This window comes from Chiroxiphia lanceolata, chromosome 2 (assembly GCF_009829145.1).
Source record: "Chiroxiphia lanceolata isolate bChiLan1 chromosome 2, bChiLan1.pri, whole genome shotgun sequence".
NCBI lineage: Eukaryota > Metazoa > Chordata > Aves > Passeriformes > Pipridae > Chiroxiphia > Chiroxiphia lanceolata.
Genome location: NC_045638.1, coordinates 38,345,711 through 38,353,068, shown reverse-complemented (window position 1 = coordinate 38,353,068; position 7,358 = coordinate 38,345,711). Strand labels below are relative to the sequence as shown.

The 7,358-nt window shown below is 36.3% G+C and overlaps 1 long non-coding RNA gene across 1 annotated transcript; it reads right to left on the bottom strand.

The window, feature by feature from the left end:
- Window positions 1–4,925: 4,925 nt before the first annotated feature.
- LOC116782619 lies at window positions 4,926–6,251 on the bottom strand. Its single transcript, XR_004355273.1, has 2 exons — window positions 6,038–6,251; window positions 4,926–4,966 (listed from the first exon to the last, which is right to left on the bottom strand). It is a non-coding gene; the product is annotated as an uncharacterized LOC116782619 (long non-coding RNA).
- Window positions 6,252–7,358: the final 1,107 nt, after the last annotated feature.

Sequence of the window (7,358 nt, the reverse complement as noted above, 5' to 3'; positions counted from 1 at the left end):
GCATTTTGTCATTATTTTATTAACTCTGATATTACACAAGAAATTTCCGTAATCCAATTGTGTCTCAAGTTAGCTCCCTTAATGGGTTTCTTGACAAGCATGAGCTCATATAACTTACCGTCAACTTATATCACTCTTCCTATGCAGTTACCTTCAGTATTATGTGGATTAGTACTGCAATGGCTCATTGCTCTTGCTCTCTCGAGAACACTTCAATGGATTTCTATTTTCTACTTAATAAATGTGCTGTAGACTTCTGCTAGGAGTCCTAGAAATGACTCCTACCTTTGGAGAGGTCCAGAGGCACGTCAAACAAAGCTCATCACATTTCTGCCCAATTTTCCAGTGTAAAGGAGAAACCCAAAGAAGGTTCCATGCTAGTACAATGGATCTAACAATGTGGTTTGAGAGTGGGCTGATTGCTCTGAAAAATCAAATCAAGAATCTAAATGAACAGCCCTTACATCTTGATGTCTAGCCTAGCTAGATTATGCAGTAACAGAGTGACTTGGTGTTATGATAAAGGAGAGAGCAACCCAACTAAGGAAATTTCGAATGAGGTTCCTATAAGAAAGAGGTTTTGTACAAGACCTTGCTGGAACTTCCTTCTAATGAGTGAGAATTGAAAAGGAGTGATAAAGAGGTATATGAATAACACAGACCAACAGGAAATTTTTACTTCTTTGTAGAAATTAAATCTAATAAAGTAAGATTAATGTGATGGGAAATTAAGAATTCTCCTAGAATAACGATTAAAGGGTTGCAAACTGAATAAATTCAGACTGGAATGAAGCGATATGAGGTCTCTGAAAAAAAAATCTTGTATTGAAATAGTGAGGAGGAAATGTTTGTTTTAAAATTGTACTGACAACATTAAAAGCATGATTGCATGATAAACATTACAACCTACAGTCATCCTTTACCATTTTACTTTTAGTTGGTGAGTGCACTGTGTTAACCTACAAACTTCAGAAAACAGTAACTGGCTGTAATTTATTAAGCTTTACAGTTGTTTGTTTTTAGTTTTGGTTTTCCTGGCACTCACCTTGCCATGAAGAGAATAGCATCTATTATGAATTCATTGGTATTTTTAAAATTTTCACATTGACAGAAAGTTATTTCTAAAGGCAATGCAAGCTCATCTACACTGGGTTATAAGATCTGCTGTAATGAACAAGAGCAGCACAAGACTTTTGACTTTATTATGTCATGGGTTATTCGTTTAAGGCAGAAGTGATTTTAAATTGTTTTGAACAAGGTCCAATGCAGAGTATCTTATGTCAGCTGTTTATAAATTACACTAATGACAGAACTGACAGTTTCTCAAATACGTTTTTTTCTTTCGGGATGAAGTATTTTATTATAATTGGGAGCTACTGTTTTTTGTGCACTTGATGCCACTGATTTTCTGCTGCCAGCTCTTGTTAAAGAATGTCTGTGCATAGAAACTGAATAGATTTGCATATACTATATGGCACTGGAACCCAAGGCTGAAATTGAACCTATGTCATCTTGTGGAACTCTTGTCATAGAATCATTGAATGGCTTGGGGTTGGAAGGGACCTTAAATATCAGGTATTTTTCTGGTTTTGTTTTTGGTTTTATTTTTTTGTTTGGTTGGTTTTTGGTTTGTTTTGTTACAGAATCATGTATTATGAGATCTAATGTGGTCATCTTAAACAAGACTAAAAACATTAATAAAAGGCAGTTAACATTTTTTTTTATTATTTCAAATACTCAGTTGTTGTAAGAGAGGTCCTGAGTGCTTGTGTGCCCTTAAAAGATTTTCCACATATGTATTCCTAGAATGTGCTTGCATCTTTTCAAAATCAGGGATCTAGGCAATTTTCTCAGGTCAAAACCATCATGCACCTAATTTAAAACCTTAAAATTGAGTGCAGTTCCCACCTTGATCTTGCAATCGCTTTGGTGCAGACCCAATCAAAGAACTAGTGAAATTATTAGGAGTCTTTCTTCTTTCTTTGATAGGGCTTGTATTAAACGCTGATGTTTACAAGCACCTATATTCTGCAGTTGTTCCCATATTAGCTGAAAGCCACCTGTGTTTCAAGTCAACCAAAAATCCACACTGCCACATCAGAATACACTTGATAAAATTCTTTAGATACATAATTCTTTTGGATATAAATAGCTTATGTTCGACCAGATCAATTTTTATTAATACTTATTTATTTTATACTATTAATACTTATAATATTTTATTATATTTTATTTATTAAAACATTTAAAGAGGAAAGAAAATGAGTAGAGGGAAAATATTTGTTAAAAAATGGTCAGTCAAGGTATGCTGAACTTGCCCAGGTGTTAAGAAAGTCCTTGTTTATATATGGCTAAAGCTCTGACGAGAAGATACTTTGAATCTTGGATGATATAAAAAAAATGAATGTAAGAAAGAATTTGGGTCTTCCTCTTAAGAATTTTTTTTGCATCTCTGATCCTTAGCATACCTAACTTTAGATGATTATGCCAACAATATTATACTTATATTTTTACTGGTAAAAATATGAATATTTTATATTCTTCCTTTTTTTTCTTTTACTCAGTGTCTTGTATGACCTTCCCAGAATCCAGGAGTCTTTCTGAGGTAAGTAGGAAGCCAATTTCAAAGCTGCGTGAAGATGAGGAAGAGATTATTGCTTAAGTTGTTGCTTGTATGCAAACTTACTGCATTCAAAACCTCACAGTTTTAATTTTAGCATAAAAGTAGACTTCCAGCAAATTCGATCTTCTGTTTTTAGAGTATGATATATGTATTTGAAATCCACATCTCAGTTGTCTCAGCTACCTGAAAGCCTGTGTCACAGTGTTAAGGGAACTAGATACATGATTCAATGATATTCAAGCTCAATTTTTTTTCTAGATTGTCTTAAAACCTCACCTGAACATGTTTTTTAGGGAAACGAGACAAGTATTTATTTGATAACAGGTACAACACAACATTATCGGTTACATTCTCTACATAGATCCAACACTAAGAAAGAATGTTGTTTAAAAAATACTGTATGAACTGTATATACTGTATAAACTGGATTTAAAATCAGGAATTCCCGCTATCCACTTGTGCAGTGAACACTGGTTGAAAGTTTGTGACTAGTTGCAATAGAAGCTGTGAAAAGATGTGAGGGTAAAGGAATGTGAAGCTAATCAGGACAGGATATTAACTGTGTAGAATGAAGAGGTCTTTTCTATTCCACAGTCCTTTTTTATGACCTAGAAGAGATTTGATCCTTACCAAGTCTGAATATGTAGCCATTAAGGGAGGCAGGATACCTGTCTCACCATGTTTATCTACATGTCTCTATACATGCTGTACACCTTCCCCTGTGTATTATTTAAATAGAAATGACTATCAGTGAATAAAAAGACTGCTATTTTGAAGTAAAGAACCCTGGAAAGCCTTGAATCCTACATGTAGCTTTCAGTTAAGTGGTAAATATATTAGGAAAGAATTGAAACTAAAAATCTCTTTACCCTTTTTCCTTAAAAGAAAAAAAAAAAATCCCAAACAAAAAGCCCAAACTTGTATTATAGAGATTTACCAGGAAATTGAGTTTTCAGATAAGAATAAAAAGACTGTTGACAGTCAAATGTCAAAATGCAGAAAATTTGACAGTCAAATGTCAAAGCTGTTTGATGTTCTAAGCTGTTTAATGTTCCCAGGAACTAAAGTCAATTACTAAAATATCTTTTTGCACACTGATACATCCAAATGTAAGCAGAACAGAAGGAGACCTGCAAATTCTCGAACCAATGATGAGAGTGGTGGTCCAATAACAAATGCGGCTTCTGAGAGAGAATTCTCTATCTTTTACAATGTATCATTTAATTAAGGAATGTCCCCAAACATTGCCTCCATAGCCATGTTAAAGCAGAGCAACAAGTCAGAGTCTAAATAAATAAATAAATAATTAGGTTTTGAAAATCATATTGCTTCATGTCTTAATTTGTCTCAATTTTTTTTAATGCTCTACCACTCTTTTTAATGAAAAAAATACCTGCCTTGGTTTCTGAGACCCAATCATGACATGAGTTGAAAGCCCAGAAGACTGTAGATTAAGTGAATTAAGACTTTAAAATGCTGACAAATACTATAACTCATATGAATTGGGAATTCTGACTTTAGTTCAGACAAAGACAACAAATATCACGTAATTAAACTATTGTGTGGTCTCTTCTTGCTGAAGGTACTTTTGTGGATTCTTTGGGGCAGTCTTTTCCCCAGTAATGTAAAAAAATAATTTCAGAATCTATTTCTTTCATCATATTGTTCTCAATTCTCCAGAAATTAATTTTTGCTCTTGCTCAAGTATTTTTTTTTTAATGCTAACATTAGACAAGGCTGTATTTATCTTCTCTTTTGTTTGTTCTGCCTCCTGAACACATCTTTTTTCAGAGACTCAGGGACGCATGATCAGTTATAGTAGAATTCTTTAGTCTTCTTTTTTGCCTTTTTTTTAATAGGTGAACATCTCAAATCATTAGCATATTAATCAAGTTTCAATAAATCTGAGACATAGAAGAAGCCTACAGCAGGGTAGGCTTGCTGCTCAGTATGTGTTGGCTATGGAAACGTGGCAGAGAGTCCCTGGATATTTTTCAGTCAAAAATATTTTTGCACAAGAAGGTTCCCAAACGACAACTGGTAAAAGATGAAGTAAGTCCTCTTGTATCCTACAAGCAGCAAGGGAAAGAAAACAAAAGGAAAAGACACTTCTAAGGTGTACCTCCCCAGAACCACAGCCATCTGATATAGGTAAGCACTCACTGGAATTTATGTACAATGATTCTCAAAATTGTGGAGCTGCAGATGTCTTTTCAGCTCACTCAGATCTCCTTCTGGATAGATTTGCATGTGAAGATGAGCAGTACTTTTAGGGACACAACCAACTATCAAAACCTTTTTTATAATTTCTTCTTGTAATGATTGCTGCAGGAATTCACATATCTGTGGAATGTAATCTCAGTCAGTTTATTCAAAAGACAATTTCTAAATCTAAGCACTGGTTTTATTTTTATACAAAGACTTTCCAATGCATGTTTCAAGTTGTTACTTCCAGTAAACTCTATTCCAAAATTGCTCGTGAAAAGAACTTGGACAGACCACATACAAACCTTGTGTTAAGAAGCTGACTAGCAGTTTGTTTACAGCACCAAGACAGAGAACAAAACTGAGCATTAACTACACATCCACAAATCCAGGAATTAGGCAGCTGCAACTTGAAATGCTTAGAACCAGCTGTATTTTACAGAAACTTGAAACAACCCCACATGCTAAGGCACTGTGGCAAACATATTGTCTTTCTGTAGTTCTTTGCAGGCTGATTTATGGTCAGGAAATTTTACTTCCTCTAGAGATCAGAGCACATCCTTCCTTTTGAGGGTTTGCTGTTCAAAAAAAATCTGGAGGGAAGAGAAAGTAATCAGGTGCTTTGTAATCAGCGCCAGAGTTTCTGCTGCCTCCCCACATGGGGGGGCTACCTGTCTTTCCTCGGGTCTGGAAGATGTATCTTTAAAGATGAGATACCAAAGACTATTGACTGCGGGACATTTTCCAGGACACACTTAATAGGTCAGAATTAATTTTAGATTTTCTGTATGAATTTATCTGCAAGTGAGACACTTCCTAAACAGTTGAAAAACGAGTCCATCCATGGGGATGGATTAATTGAAAGCAACACTCAGGCAGTGTACTTAACCCAAGTAGCGTAATCTGTGAATTCTTTAGTGAGAAAAAAATCATAGTAGTGTATTCCACACCCAATACTTCTACTCTTGAGATCTTAAAATACATAAGGGTAACCATTAGGAAAGCGCACAGAAATAATCCTTTGGATAAAATGCAGGACTTTCTGCTGCATAGATTTCTGCTTTTTTTTTTTTCTCTTGTCGAACTAAGTGAATTCAAAATGACATTGAAGATGCTCTAGGTGTGATTATGGCTCACCTTCTTTCAGACATTGTTTATACAACTGCCATTACACACATTAATTGGAGAAACTAATTTGCAATTTCTTACTTTCAGGCGACTTGCAGATCAGTTATTATTACTGTACAATACTTTCCATGAATCCATAGGAGAAAGAGTTCTACCACAGGAGCTAGCAGGACTTCTTGATAGAGCTTTAAACTAGCTTGGAAGGGGCAAAGAGACAAAACCAGGATCATCAGTGATGAGCAATGGGATGGTGTGCCAGAACTTGAACAAACAAGCACTAATGGGCTTCCTCAATCTGCCTGTTACTTTTTACTGTAGGGAGAAAATTCATGTGGCCAAAGCTCAGTTGTAGTTGATGTTGCCAGAAAAGTGGGGGACAATAAAAGAGTTTTTTCCAAAAACATTAATGGCAATAAGCAGTATAGAAATATCATTGGCCGTGACAGTATGAGGATGGTGTCCTCACAGAGACAGAGAGAAAGTAGAGATGTTTTAGGCTTTCTTTGCCTTTGTCTTCAACATGTATGATGGATGAAGGGGATCTCAGTGCCCTGAGCTGGAGGACCATGACTGTGAGAACAATCAACTCCCAGTTGAGCCTGAAATGGTGTGGGATCTGCTGCATCCACAGCCTGGATCCCTACAAATCTATGGGGCCTGATAGGATTCATCCCAGAATTCTCAAAGAGCTGGCTGATGTCATAAAACCTCTCTTGATGACTTTTTAGTGGTCTTGGGAATCCAGAGAGGTCCCACTTGACTAAAAGCTGGGGAATGTTGTCCTGATCTTGAAGAAGGGCAAGAAGGAGGACCCTGGAAACTACAAGTCTGTCTGTCTCGCGTCAGTGCTGGATAGAGTTATGGAGAAGATTATTCTGGGAAGTATTGAAAAACACCTGAAAGACAACACAGTCATCACAGCTTCATGAGAGGAAAGTCTTGCTTATCAAACCTAATTTTCTTTTATGACAAGCTAACCCACCTAGTTGATCTAGGAAAGTCAGTTGATATAATCATTTTAGATTACAGTAAAGCCTTCCATACTGTCTCTCACAGGATCCTTATGGACAAAATATCCAGCACACAGTTGGATAAACACACCATATGGTGGGTGAGCAGTTTGGCTCACGGGTAGAGTGCAGAGGGTAATAGTGAATGGGTAAACATCAGACTGGTGACCTGTCACTAGTGGGGTTCCACAGGGCTCCATCTTAGGCACTGTGTTCTTCAACATCTTCATAAATGACTTGGATGCAGGACTGAAAGGGATACTAAGCAATTTTGCAGATGATACAAAAGACATTGACTCCCTTGAAGACAGGGAGGCCCTGCAAAGAGACCTCGACAAATTAGAGGACTGGGCAATCAGAAATCGTATGAACTTCAACAAGGAAAGTGGCAG